This window comes from Pteropus alecto, unplaced genomic scaffold, assembly GCF_000325575.1.
Source record: "Pteropus alecto unplaced genomic scaffold, ASM32557v1 scaffold252, whole genome shotgun sequence".
Taxonomy (NCBI): Eukaryota; Metazoa; Chordata; class Mammalia; order Chiroptera; family Pteropodidae; genus Pteropus; species Pteropus alecto.
This window is the reverse complement of record NW_006432449.1, coordinates 67,820-83,551: the sequence shown is the minus strand read 5'-3', so window position 1 is coordinate 83,551 and position 15,732 is coordinate 67,820. Positions and strand designations below refer to the sequence as shown.

Genomic DNA, 15,732 nt, shown 5'->3' with positions numbered 1-15,732 from the left:
TTTTGAACTCACTGAGTTTTTTCAGAAGCACCATCCTGAATTCTCTGTCATTTAAGTTGCATATTTCTATGTCTGTCAGCTTATTTTCTGCAGATTTTTCTCTTTCTTTCTAAGACGCCTTGACACTTTGGTTGTTCATGGTGTTTAATGGACTATTTCTCCATCTGTGCATTAATGAAAGTGTATTCTGCTAGTTTTCCAGAAAGATTTATTATGTAAAAGTCTCTCTTTAGCCTGTTTCAAAGAAGGTGCTTTTCTTTTGGTTTCCAATAGATGGTGTCTAAGCCTCTTAGATCCCTGCTTTATATAAAGCCTTCACATTGCTTTTTTTTTATTTTCTGATAGATATTTAATCATGCTCACTACCCTCAGTGCATCACTGTCAGCAACAGTCTCAGCACCGTTTTGTCAGATTCCCTTGGGGCTCCACAGTGATTGGTCTCAGAGGGTGTGGAGAAGAGGGTCCCTCTGGGTTGGGAGTTGGGAGGTTCAGCCTCAGTTTTGCAACCAGGGCCTGAAAAAAATCACTGTTGTTTCTCTGCCGTTTAGTCCCGCTTCTCTGCTTTCTGCCAGGATGACTGGGCCCTGCCTCCGGGTGCGTGGAACTCACAGCACTCTCAGGCAGGGCTGTTCAGGGAAGTTGCCGAACCTTCTGTCCTCTCCCTCCTCCTGCAGAGTGCTCTGGAGGCTGCAAGAGGCAGCTCCTTTATTTCTCCCAGTCCACCGCTGGACAGCTGGGGTTCTGACCTGTGGTAGCTCTTATGCACAGATCACACGCTCAGACTTGCTGGTATACAGTTTTGGTGTGTTTTCTTTGTTAAGTTTTAGATGTTCACCTTATTGTTGTTTAAAGATCTGGAGACATCTCTCATTCTGCCACGTTTCTCTAGTTTTTCTTTGATCTAATTTGAATTTAAAATTTTTTGAATGGTTACTTCTAGAAATTTTTAAGGCTACCCATTAGATTTCTATTTGCAAGACTCTTAAACCTATTGTTCTGACTTAAAGAAAGTATGGTTTACCTCTTCCGTTGTCTCAAACAAATGTATTTCCCTAAATGGCAAAATATAATATACCATTAGCATTTGTATTTAGGGTATAGGAGTTTGGGATGTATTTGTTATTCATAAAGAGTAAATCAAAGGTTTTTTTTTAATGAAAACTTTTGTGCATTCTTTGATTATGCAAGATAATTTCTTTAAAATTAGAAAAAGAATCTAGAGAAGCTCTTAATTTCAAAATAACTCTTGTAAACTTACCATTAGGTGTAGAACAGCAAAGGAACTGTTAAACTGATTAGGACTGAAGAACTGAAGAGAAAATGTCACCTTGTTGCTTTTGCGTCAGGGAAAAGTGAATGAGATCATGCTTTCATTTCTGTCTTGCTTTCTGAAGATAAAGCTTTCCCCACCCTTCCTTCTTTCTATTTAATAATTCAGGGTGAAGGCACCAAAAATCCCTCTGGCTCTCTTTCCCATCCTGTTTATATTCTAAAATGGCTTTTATTGCTTTAATGAAACATGTCACTGGTGGCCTATAACATTATGCATATAGTATTAAGTGGTTAGACTTAGAAATCAGGAATTTGTAAATCACAGCCCAGTTATACTACCTTAAATATAGTTAGCAGAATTGCTTCTCGATGATGAAAACTTCCCTAAGTTATAACACATGGTTCATAGTTTCATTATAATCATTACAGTGAAATTTACTACCATTAATATCAGTGACTTGAATCTTCTCCACCTACTCCTAACTTTGTTTAGGTAATAGTCACAGCTACAGCAAGTGTACAGCCATGTATCCTGTGACTAAAGAAAAAAAGTTAAATTTAGGAATAAAGCAACATAATAGTACTCATAATAAACAGATATCCCAATTTTTTTCTTTACCTACAAGTTACCTGTATTTTTTATATTTATTTGGTCTAATGAGAGACTTTTAAAAGCTCATTCTCTAAAGCAAAGAATTCTTGGAGCCGGTGAGCTTAGGGCAGTGTACCCAATCAAAAGAACCCTGCTAGTAGCTTTAGCCTGTTTCTGAGATAACAGAGTATCAGGGAGAGGAATAAACTGGGAGAGGGAAGAAATTACTCTTGTACGGATGACTTTTTGCTAGCAATATGATTTTTAGCAAGTGACAGCCACAAAAGCCATTTGATTTGTAGCTAAATTAATTATAATGAGACTTTATTATCTGTTGTCCCCCCTTATCTGCAGTTTCATATTCCGAAGTTTCACTTTACACAGTTTCAGTCACCTGCAGTCAATCAAGGTCTGAAAATATTAAATGGAAAATTCCATAAATAAACAATTCATAAGTTTTAAATTGTGCACCATTCTGAGTAGTGTTATGAAATCTCATTCCATCCCGCCTCGGACATGAATCATCTCTTTGTCCAGCATATCCATTCTGTATATGCACCCTGCCCATTAGTCACTTAGTAGCTGTTTAAATTATCAGATCTACTATCACAGTATCACAGTGCTTGTATTCAAGTAACTCATATAGTAAGTAGCCTAATGCTATGTCATAATGCCAGTGTCATTCACCTCACTTCATCTCATTACATAGGCATCATATCATCTCACCACGTAGGCACTGTGTTATCTCCCATAATCACAAGAAGAATGAGTATAGTACAGTAAGATATTTTAAGAGAGAAAGACCACATTAACATAACTTTTATTATAGTACATTGTTATAATTGCTCTATTTAATTATTGGTAATTGTTGTCCATCTCTTACTGTGTCTAATTTATAAATTAAACTTTATCATAGTTATGCGTGTGTATAGGAACAAAAACTCTAATTAATATATATTGGGTTTGATACTATCCACTGTTTCAGGCATCCACTGGGGAATCTTGGAATGTTACTGTACCAGGTAACAGAATGCCAAATAAAATACTGAGCAAGAAACACTGGTCAGTTACAATTCAGTCTCTAAAAATCTGAACCAGCATAGCATTATGTTTATGGATTCAACTCCATCCTCAAAGAAATACAAAGAAATGCAATTGAGTATCTTAAACTAAACTAAACTAAACTAAACTAAACTAAACTAAACTAAACTAAAATAATCAAAATAAAATAAAATAAAATAAAATAAAATACAATCCAAAGGCATCTCCCATACACTTGAATAGTAGGAGCATAATGAGACCATGGTATTTTTGCAGCCAATCTTAAGAATAAATCTATATTGTGTTCAGGATTTTGTGTTAGGCCAACCTTAACAATAATCATTATGTGTAGAAAATAGCAACCATTGTTGTTGAATTAAACTCTCTCTGGAGATTTAATTTTTTTTAATTAAGCTAATAAAATCTTAATGGAAACTTAACCCAGGAAATTAACATAACCAGAGAAGAATGGGTAGAAATAGAAAACAGTGTAATTGTTGAATTATACCTGGCTAAGAAACCCTAAACTGTCTAAAGTTGGTGGCTGTTTACTTGTATACACACACAAATTTGGATTTTTCAGCTATACCTTTAAGCAGATTGTTTATAACAAATTCTCAATGAAATGAAATTAGTGTTGTATTTTAAAAGTGTATATGTGTGTTTGCAAGAATTACATGGAAGAATTAGACTGACACAGAGTATTTGGTGGTTCTTGAAGTGAATATTGGCAAATTTAAGGACGTTTTATTAGACAATGAGGCAACAATTTTTTCTGGGAACATGGCTTCACAATAACAATGGAAGTCAGAAAATATTTCACATGCAAACATATTTGAACCTTTTCATGAATGTATTTAATACTTTGAAGTGATGGTAACAAGTAGAAACCAGCATCTTATAAACTATGGCTTCATGTTACCACTTTATCTGAATTAGACATTAAAGGGGTTTTATATGTCTTCCTAAGAAATGACAAGGTTAATCTTGAACTAGGGCAGGCAGGCAGGCAGGAAATGCTAAAGTGGCTCTTTCTTTTGAAGGTGGTTATTCCTTACGAAGTCAGAAAAAGTCCTAAAATTCAGAAAAGTAAAGCAGTGATATCTTGACAGCTAAGGGAGATTTTTCTTTCTTTTTATGTGTGGCATGTTTGAGGTAAAACTGAATAAAATTCAAAGTTCTTTATACTTTCCACTCCATTTCTTCCCTCTAAAACGTCTTTATTTTCTAAAAGTGGAGAATTTTTAAAAAGCATTTCAATTGCCAAATATAATCATGGATTCAGTGCTACTAGAAAGATGTAACCTATCTATTGTTTGGCCATATTAGCTCTCAGGAATCATCCTGTTTTATAGAGTTATCCAGTGGGATAAGAGTAGATGCTTTTTATGTTTATTTATTTGATTTGTATTAAAAAAGCTAAAAGTTTGCTCTTGATTGTGTAATAAACAGCTGTAGCAAACAGCAGTGCGTTTAATTCCTTTAGGATGCAATGTCATTATCTTATATGCTTTTAACAGATACTTATTCAGTGTCTACTGTGTGACAGGCACTCTTCTAGATGCTTGAGATAGATCGGTGAACAAATCAGACAAATAAATCACTGCCCTAGTGATTAAAACAGTAGAACAATTTAAAATCATTTAGTCTACGGCCATGCCACCCTGAACACACCCGATCTCGTCTGATTTTGGAAGCTAAGCAGGGTCAGGCCTAGTTAGTACTTGGATGGGAGACCACCTAGAAATACCGGGTGCTGTAGGCATAAATAAATAAATAAATAAATAAATAAATAAATAAATAAATAAATCGTTTAATGCTCACCCAGCTTTTAAAGACCTTCATTGAATGAGTTTTAAGAGCTCCCACACATTTTATCTGAAGTTTGAATAGGGAAAAATTGACAATTTGTTTGGAGTATGTGGCAATAAGCTAGAAGCTAATAATTAAAGTAAAAGTGTGATTTTTTGATTCACACTTTTATTTTTTATTTATCAGTGTTATAATTAGACCCCTTAAGTAACTGAAGAATGTTATGAGTTTAACTCGTGGATTTATTTTTTATGGTGGGCTTAATTTCGGGAAGGAGTGGTGGTGAAAAGACATAGTAGCCCTGGAAATTAATGTTAAAGAATGGCATTGTAAATATCTTCTGTCATTTGGAGAATTATAGAATACTTAATGTATTTAATATTCACTGTGGGAAATGAATGTACTGCTCAGCTATTTTTGCCTATATGAGTAGTACAAGAGCTGACTCAAAGGAGATGACATGATAGTTCCTGTCCTGACGTGAAATAATATGATGAGTTGTGGTGGAAAAGTGATATGGTCATGCCCATATTTGCTCACATCTCTTGTTCGTTTCCTTTTATAGAGGAAAACCAAAGAGAGTCACATTTCTTATTTTTATAAGTTTCCTCTTTGTATTTTGTTGTCATGCCATTTTTTCTTTTTTTCTTCTTAAAATTGCATTATAATGATTTATAATACAATTGATTCAAGTTGTGTTTTGCAATAATAAAAGTATCCCTTAGAATGGTCATGGCAGATGCATTATTCCCTTTTTAGGGAATTGATTACATGTATGGGCAGAGACCTTCTGAGCCCCTTGAGTGTGAAAGACATGTTTCATAAATCTTTATATTTCCTGATACCATCTCTAGTACAATGCCTGTTACAGAGTATATGCTCTTTCACTGTTTGTCTAGTGAAAGAACATGTACCAGGAATTTTATTTTTGCTTTCCAAAGTACCAAATACTTCCTTATAAGCCTACATAATTTTTTAAAACTTATTTTTATGGAAAATTTGAAACAGAAATTAAAATAGCATGATGAACACTGCAGCTTCCAAAATTATCAATATTTGATGTTCTTGTTTTATCTTTTCTTTCTCCTTGTTTTTCATTTATTGTTTGGGTTTTGCTTTAAAATACTCCACATATTATTATTTTACCCATAAGTACTATACTGCACTTAGTTTTTAATATTTTAAAATAATAATAATTTCTGTATATCCTGTAGAGTTTTACTTTCATATCCTTTCTGTTCTAGTTTATGTCAGAGAAGGAAACTCTTACTCTATCAGGAGAAAAATCTGATTGCTACATACAAACTGGGTGCTTTTAAGAAGTTTTTTGTAACAAATATATTGCTTCTTTTAATCTTTTTTTTTAAATGTATTAAAAGATTCTAAATAACACTCCTGATAAATTCATGTCTCGTGGACATGAACCTGATTCTGAAAAATGTGCTTTGGAGTAGATAATCTATAGATTGGTCTCCTCAGAATCGATATTAATGAATTAATTTACTTTCAAAATTCAACAGCACTGAACTCACATTAAAAACCTATTCTAGTAATTGTATTCTCAGTTTTGAAATTTCTTGTTAAAACCTATGTCATTATGTTTTTTGACTCTCTAAAATTGGATGACTCCATCATAAATATGACTTATTTAAGCACCAGTTTTCAAAAAAAGTATGGCATATGGTGGTCAAAATTACTTGCATAAAAACTCTAAGATGTTATTTGATTTTTCACTGTGTTGGTTTTTGCATTGGTGAGTAAAACTGCTGATGCTTTAGCACCAAGGCAGTGGCACCGCACTATATTAGTAGTCATTGTATTCAACACCGTACCCTACCTGTTGGAAAAAGACCTACAAAAAGGTTTGCATTTACGAATGTCCTTTATAAAGCAGGAAAAATTAATTTATTAAGTCTCCACTCTTGGATATACTTTTTTAAATATTCTGTGATGAGATGGGAAGTACATTAAAAACATTTCTGCTGCACATGGGTATACAATGTTTGTCTTGAGGAAAAGCACTTTTGCGGTTGTTTGAGTTGCAAGCTAAACTAGCTTCATTTTTAAAAATAGAGAACTGTTTTTATTTGAAAAATGAAATGACACATTAACTAATTATTCAGACCTATATATTTGGCAAACATTTCATCAAAAATGAACTAAATGTGCCTGTCACTGCCAGACAAATAGCCGAGAGTATTTGTTGCCAATGACAAAGTTAGAGCTTTCAAGCAAAAATTCAAATTTTTGAAAATTTGCATCAGCCACCAAGTGTCAATACTTAGACTTTTCTAATGAGATCAGTGGTGCTCTTAATGAAAGTGATTTGCTAGATACTGTAAAATGAAATGTAACAACATTTGGAAGATCTGCATTAGTCAAACAATTTTGTTCCAAGTGAACAGTGCATGATGTTACAAAATCAAGCATGGGTAGAGGTCAATTTATTTATTTATTTTTGACCAAGAAGCTAAATGTTTAATTTTATTTGATTGCAATTAATTTAGATTTAAATAACCACAGACAATATTAGACAACACAGTTCTATATGGTTCCTAATGTGAGTAAACATTAAATGCATCCAAGTGTTTTTCCATTAAGCACATCTCAATGTGTTGCCACGGATGATAATGCAGTATAGCTTCCTGACTTGTGATGGGCCATATTTTAGTACATTTCTTTGTCTAATGACACAAAAATAGACTATGAATGGATAGAAGTTTAGCTTTTTTATGAGAAACTTATTCTGTAGCCAGAATTTAATGCTACATTTACCAATATCCTTAATTCTCTGATGCCACTGAATAGCACTCTTGATTTGATAGCAGCTTTAAAATAAAGGGGGGGGGAGAGAAAATCTCTGCCATTTCTCAATGACTTTTATGATGATGATGATGATGATGATGATTTATGCCTACAGCACCTGGTCTTCCTAGGTGGTTTCCCATCCAAGTACTAACCAGGCCCAACCCTGCTTACCTTCCAAGATCAGACATCAGGCTTGTTCAGGGTGGCATGGCCATAGACCATGGACTGTGGCTGCACTGGGGCACGATCCCAGGACGTTCCACGTAGAAAGCAGATGTGCTAACCACTACACTATGAAACTACGTCCACAATTATTTTTTTTTTTATTTCAGAAATTTTGTAATATAAAATACATAGGAGCCAAGAGTAAAAGGAGAGAGAATGACAGGTTAAAAAGGATAGTGATAAAGGCAGAGAATAACACTAATGTTTCCAGAAATTCTGAGTGTTAAAAATCATGCACATTTAATAAAATTGCCAATTAGTTTAAAGCTTAAAAAGTGCAAGTATTTGAAGCATACATGGTTTTGAAAACTTTATTGTTTTTCAAAGAGGAATAAAACCCTCTGTTCAAGAATATAGTAGTTGTTGCAATTCATTTTTTAGACAAACTATAAACACCAGTGGTATCATCTTGTTTTCTATATCAGAAGCCTAAATTATGTTTTATTTTAAAAGGTCCATTTAGAATACAAGGTAGACCAATAGATTTTTTTCTTTTCTTTTTCATTTTTTTCCTCTCTTTTTTACCCCATCTACCACCCTCTACCCCTCCCCCCACGCTCTTGTAACCACTAGTCTACTGTCCATGCCCATGAGTCTCTGTTTGTCATGTTTGCTGCTTTTAGATTTATATCCCACATATAAGTGATATCATGTGGTTTTCAGCTTTTTCTATCTGATTTATTCCACTTAGCATGATTATCTCGAAGTCCATCCATGTTGTCGCATATTGCAGTATTTCATCTCTTCTTATGACTAATATTCTGTTGTATATAGGTACTACATCTTCTTTATCCAGTCATCTATTGTAGGACATTTTAGTTGCTTCCATGTCCTGGCCACTGTGAATAATGCTGCTATGAACATCAGTGTGCATATATCTTTTCCGATATGTATTTTCAAGTCTTTGAGGTAAATACCCAGTAGAGGGATTACTGGATCATCTGGTAGATCACTTCTTAGTTTGTGAGGAACCACCATACTGTTTCCATAGTGGCTATACCAATTTGCAGCCCCACCAGCAGTATATTTCTTTCTCCGCATCCTCTCCAACACTTGTTATAACTTGTCCTGTTGGTAATAGCCACTCTAACGGGTAGACCAATAGATTTTAATATCAGAGTATGAAAAATTCATTGATATGGTATCCGATTCCACACTGTAATTAACATTAAATAAACGTCCGCTTCTTGAATTTTGGCATGTATTATAAAGAATATCCACAATTATCTGGAAACCCTTAAAATACTTCCTTTTCAACAACTTATCAGTGGGAGACCATATTTTCTTCATATACTTGAACCAAACAACATATTGAAGTGGGTTGAATGCAGAAGCAGATATCAAAATCTAGCTGTCATTGTATTAAGTTAAACAATAAAGCAACTGCAAAAAAATGTAAACAATATACTCTTCTCACTAAATTTTTTAAAAATATAGCTACATTTTTTCATTTAAAAATGTTATTTATATTAACAAGTAATGGGTTTATTTTTGTTTTTAAATAAGTGTCTTTAAAATTTCCTAGTCGTAATTTCTAATATGATAAATACATTGATAGATCTAACCCACATATCAAAAGCCTTTGGGGAGTCCTCAGGTCCTGAGGCCAAAAAGTTTAGAAACTACTGAATTAGTTACATATTGTTGTTTTTTTTTGTTTGTTTGGTTGGGTTTTTTTGCTGCTTCTTTCCTATTTCCTTTCTTGTTTCCTTTCCTTTCTTATCCTTCTTTTGTTGAATGAGAGGAAAACCTCAGGATAGAAAGGTATAGAACATATAAGTTATTCCTTTGTATGATTTTATTAGCTATAAACAGAACACAAATTTTTTTCTAGTTTCATTGAGATATAATTGACATACAACATTATATTAGTTTAAGGTGTACAACATAATTTGATATTTGTATATATTGTGAAGTGATCACCACAATAAATCTAGTTAACATCTACCACTTCACATAGTTATATATTTTTTCTTATGATGAGAACTTGTAAGATCTACTCTCTCAGCAACTTTCAAATACACAATTTAGTATTGTTAACTATAGTCACCATAGATGTCTTTTAAATCACTTCCTTGACTCATATGTAGTTCAGTTGATAATTTTTGAATGATTCATACTTAAAACTACTATCTATTTATTTCAGCCTTTTGTTTTCATGATTAAGACAAGGTACATAATTTAGTATACAATAAGACATCCTATTCTAACATTTTGACAGATTTAATTACTTGTTATGAAAATACAGAGCTAACAAAGACTTATTGGGGAGACAGCTCTTGGAATTTGAAATTAGGATATTTTAATGGTTTATTTTCCCCAAAAATATTAAAAAATGATTACATAAACCAGATCTACTTGATTGTTAAAACTGACACATCCATACAACAAAAATTTTGTATACCTAATATTATTCCTACTATAAATTTCCTAAACTTTCTAATATAGTCCAAAATTACAGTAGTAATTTCTTGCATGTTAACTTGGTACCTGTTATGTGGTCGATTCCTTTGCTTCAGTGCTTCTTTGCTCACTGTGGGTGTTATCTATTTGTTTGCTTTATAAGTAATGAAGATAGGTAAAATCCTATTTCATTAAAGGACAGTAGATCAGGGTTATTGAGGTAAGTCTTTAAGTACAGTTGGGAGAGGCCTCCAGTGCACATGTCACACATGGAAAGAATATACCTGATACTGGGTGTGGTGGAGAGCATGACGTTTGAGTCAAAGTTGGAAGAGGCTTTAAAAATACTATGTCTAGATTTTGTGTTCTAACTGTATATTACACTGTTATGCCTATGAAGCTCTCATGCAGCTTTGGGTGTGACTCTTTTTTTCCTTTCCACCCTGAGGGGTATGTGTCCACAGGCGCATGTGCGTGGACTTTTAACTTTGGGGATTTGTCGTATCATCTGAGTGAGAGAAAGAGAGAGAGAGAAAGAGAGAGCGCACTTATGTATACAGATAAAACATAGGTTTGTTTCCATTGGCTTTCCTCAACATTCATCATGATGAATTTGAAATGCAGTGTAAAAGTTTTTTTTTTGTTCTGTGGTCTGCTTATAAAAAATATGAAATGTATTACCAAACCTTGCCACCATCTTCTATTCCCAAACCAATTTTCATTACCTGTAGTAAAAATAGAAATTCTGTTCACACGCATGCACATACACAAACATACTCCTCCCTTCCATCCCCCGCACCCACTCATGGTACAGATGACGAGTGAGACATTTAGAACGTTACAAAATGAGCTACAGATTAAAACTGTATGAACTATCAATGTGATAGAACAGTCTTTTAGGAAATGTCCTAGTAGTTACTAAGGAGAAGATATGCATTTTTGAAGAGAATATCCATTCCTAGAATTTTAACCACAATGTTTTACCATTTAAATGAATTCTATTATGTTATGGTGAATAGACTTTAAAATCAGTGACTTGGTGTTGACAAATTTCAGTGATCAAAAATTAGCCATAGAGATCAGAAAGCTAGAAAGCATATACATTCCAGATAACCAGAAAAGGAAAGTCAAGGAAGGCATTTCTAGGCAGTGTTATCATTGAAGAAGTCAGTAGCACTTGGGTAAGATTCATCTGAATGGTATGAAAAGACAAGTTTGGCTGAAGAAAAAGTAAGGCTGGAAAAAAACAACATTTTTGGCCTAATACTGATACTGTCTCCTTATCTGAGGCAATTGCCTGTGCCCCAATTTTCTGTCTGTAAAATGTGTGGTAATACAAACATGTATATTTTTTCTTCCAGTTACCTCAAAGTACTTAAGAGGTATGTACTACCTCATATATTCCCTGACAGGCCACAGGCAGATAGTGTTATGCTTATTTTACAAAATGGCAAAATTGAGAATTGGGAAAGTTGAAGAGGCTTCACATAGTGATGAGTCAGCAATGAAGACATGGAAAAACACGTCCTTTGGCTCCTGCTGCTATATTCCTTCTGTTCTGGATTGTATTACCTTTTGGTATTTTATGTGGTTTTTGTGATTGATGAATTAAAGTGCTTGCATTAAGGAGACAAAATGTAATCCAGTGTCTGCTAATGATGGTTGGTGATGAAGACAGGAGAACACTCTGCCTCGTAGCTGGGACTCTCCTGATCCTTTTTTCAAGTGAGTGCATTGTGAGTTGTCTCCTTATTCTGAAACTTCAATATATTATCACAAAATGCTCCGCTGTTTTTGTTTTATATTTTTTATAAAGGACTGGAGAAGCTATTATCTCATTTTCATTCTCATTAGGTAGATAGAGCAGATGATATTACACCTGTTCTATCCCAGACAGAATATAATAATGGCTGTCATTTACTGAGCACTTTGCTGTAGCCAAATTCTCTTATATATTTATATTGTCTCATTTAATCATCATAGCAACCCTGTGAAGTATGTGGAATTGGCTCCACATTTATATATATAAACATGGAGCTCAGAGAAGCTAAGTAATTTGTTCAAGGTCACACAGACTTAAAATTTGTTAGACTCCTAAGACCCTGATGCTTGCATTGCACTCCATTTTCTTTCAAAAGATTGTCAGTATTAGAAAAGGTCTCCTGAGCCTAGAACATTACTCCTATTTTTTGGTCTCTCCCATAAAGCGTACTCACAACAAACCAGTTGCTTAATTTACTAATTAACTGATTGGAATTGTTAGGCCAGTTAAAAAGTAAATTTCAATAATAAAAATAGTAGCTATCACATATCTAATGCTTACCATGTGTCAGGCTATGATCTAAATTTTGAACACATTAAATAACTTAAGCATCACAACAATGTACAAAGTAGTTACTCTTATGTGGAATAGTTACTATTATCATCCCTAGATGAGAAAACAGAAGCACAAGAGCTTAAGCAACTTGTCTAAGGACACGCACAGCTAAAAAATTGTGGAACCAGGATTTGAACCCAAGTTTGAGAGCTCTTAACGACTCTACAGTCCTTCAATAGAAAATTCACTTCAGCAAATATTGGCTTTGTACGTATATGCTATGCTGGTAGAAAATATAGTTCCTACAATAAGCTTACATTTCAACAGAAAACAAGGTATAGCAGATACTCGCAATAAACTATAACACATAGCCCATGGAGGGTAAATGTTGTATGAAGGTATGAATAAGTTTGGATTGAAATAAATAATAAAGAAAATAAGTTGTATGAGTGTTAATTCACCTTTCTAAATAATGTACTTTATTGTGGATGGGTGACTTGGCAACCGGGAGAAGCTGGTTCCATGTGTTCTAAAATAAGCAGGTTACTTGGCTAATATTCAAACTCTAAATAGGTATGTGGGTTGTCGCTATTTGACCTGAACCAACTTTAAATTCCCTGGTGTTCTTGCATGATTTCAGTCACTCTGGGATGAAAAAATTAACTTTTCTCTAAATGTTGGGAAGTTAGAATTTAATACTTGGCAAAATACTGTGAGGCTGACAGGAAGGAGATTCGTAAGTATTATATCATTCTTTTGTCAGGGTGTTCTCTTTTTCTAGCAGGAAGTGTTATGACTTGCTCTCTGAAGTTGCAATTGTAAGAAGAATGTTGGGTTTCCAGATCAGCATTCTGGGCGTGGGAGGTTCCTTCTGTTCGTGCTGTGAGGAAAAAAAAAAAAAACAGGTTTGCTCTCGCTGTTGCAGAAGGATAATTATTTTTATATTATTTTGTTAAGCTCTAACTTAGATTACTCTATATTTAAGCAGAAATTTACTTTAAAAGGCTTGAAATTATTATTTGTTTGTGTAGTTAAACATTTGGAGACACTTTCTGAATCTTACTTATTCAAGTAGCACCAAATTTAAGAGAAATTTTAAAAGTTTACAATCTAACCTGTTCTCTATATATTGTCTTTTTATTTTGAGACTAAGGGACTTTGTACATTTTAAGAATTGCTTTTGAAATCCTAATTTATAGCTGTATGTATTTATCAAGTAAGATGACCAAAGGTTTAAAAGACAGAAACTGTTACTCTATATTTTGGGGGTTAGGGTGGGATTTCAAATGCCTTTAGTCCCTGTTAAATAGTTTTTCTATATTCTGTGAAATAGAAGATGAGGAATTGTCATGACATGTCCTGATTAGACTGGTATTCTACTCTTATAGAATGACATATGACGAACTGTTGTCCTAGTATTTATTTATACTTCACAAAATAAATGAAAATCATTGGTGATGAAATTTTGGTGGTATTATTTTATAACATGGTAGTGATAGTGATTTTTGGTGCTCACAAACTCACCAGCGTTTTCAACCATATGGTAATCCTATAAGTTTAATTTCTCCTTACTTCAATATAGTTAGTTATATAAATACTGACCCAGAGTTAAGGGTAACCTCTCAGTGTGGTTGTACTTCATACACATATATGAAATAAAGAGTGAAATATGAGACAAAATAATCTAGTTTTCAATTGACAAGTGCTATATTTGAGAACATACATATGTTAATACATAAGCTTTCAACTTAGCTCAAAGTCTAAGCTTAAACTGTATCTCTAGTGATTCTTGAGTTGTACATCATATTTGGTTGGAGTTGAAGTGTGTTAACTAGTTTGATCTTGCCTTGAGATCTGATGTAATGTGATGTGATGTGATGTGATGTGATGTGACGTGACGTGACGTGACGTGACGTGATGTGATGTGATGTGACGTGACGTGACGTGATGTGATGATGTGATATGACGTGTTGTGATGTGATATGATGTGACGTGTGCGTGTGTAGATTGCCCTTAGCATCAATGTTAATTTTCTAAGGAAGGGAGAATGGAAATACCCATCAGGTATAATTTCATTAAGAGCAGATATTTTTTTCGTAAATTATTTGGATATTTTTGAAAAGTGTCAAAATTTACTTAGGAAATGTGGAAAGGATTCGACTTTTTAAAAGGAGAGTGTACTATTTCAATCTAAGCAGTTAATACACCTTAGCTTTGTAAAGATGGGAGGAGTGGTGTCATTTTGTGTCTGGGTTTGATAAAATATTCTTCATCACAAACAAAGGGGCTTTTAAAATATAATTAAGATATATATTAAATATATACAAAATTCTGGTCTGGCAAGAATTTAAAGAATGTCTTCAATCTGAGTAAATTAAATTGAATGTTTCTATTATTGGAAAAGTTATTAACTTTTTTTTTTAATAGCCATTGCTTTAAGGTCTTGTCTTTTTTATTAAGTACAAAAAAAGGAAACTTTTACTTAAAATGGAAGTATTTGATATTCTTCTAGGAGAGGACACAAGATTGGGCACCCTTTTGGATTTCAGTGACATATAAGTATCAGTGTTTGAAATAAAGATCAATCTAGACTAGAATAGTATTTCCAGAAAATGAAATCCTGGGATGTCTGGGGTTTGCTTTAAAATAATTTAGGAAAGAGAGGAGGGAGAGTAGGAACTGGGGGTAGAAGGGACGGGGAGAAAAGAGAGAAAGGATAGGAAGGGAGAATAGATGAAGCAATTGTGGGGAAATCTAGATACATGTAGAATCTGGATGATGGGTTTATAGGCGTTTCTTGTACTGTTTTCTCTTACCTTTGTATATATTGAAAATTTTCATAATAAAACTTAAATATAGCTTTAGTTTGGGGCAATTTACATTTATTTGTAGATGTTACTTTTATCTATAAATTGCAGGTTTGTCAAAACGTAATTTGTACATAATGTGTATTACTGTAAAGGTAAAATGTGCTGCTTGATTGCAAAATTGTTGTAAGTAAAAACTGTTTCTGAAAAAAAACTTTCTGTTTGACTTTCAGCTAAATTCAAAAGACAGGTAGAAAACATCTTGAAGAATTTTGTAGTATCTTGAAGTATTAAACAAGAGTATAGATAGTTAAAGCATGCTAACAGGCCAATTGCATGTGAAGAATGTGGGAACATTATTATGTCTTGACTATTTTGTTCACAGCTTTCTCTAATAGAGTATGCATTTAAAAAAAAACTATTTAGTCTGCGTTATGTTTAAGTGTTCACTTTC

At 33.6% G+C, this 15,732-nt stretch overlaps 1 protein-coding gene and 2 pseudogenes across 1 annotated transcript in view; 2 read left to right on the top strand and 1 right to left on the bottom strand.

Annotated features, from left to right (window-relative positions):
- The window catches only part of PLS3 (plastin 3), a 93,849-nt gene that overhangs the window by 21,191 nt on the left and 56,926 nt on the right, over window positions 1-15,732 (top strand). The window lies entirely within an intron of this gene.
- LOC112476091 lies at window positions 4,553-4,671 on the top strand (annotated as a pseudogene).
- On the bottom strand, window positions 7,630-7,745 carry LOC112476096 (annotated as a pseudogene).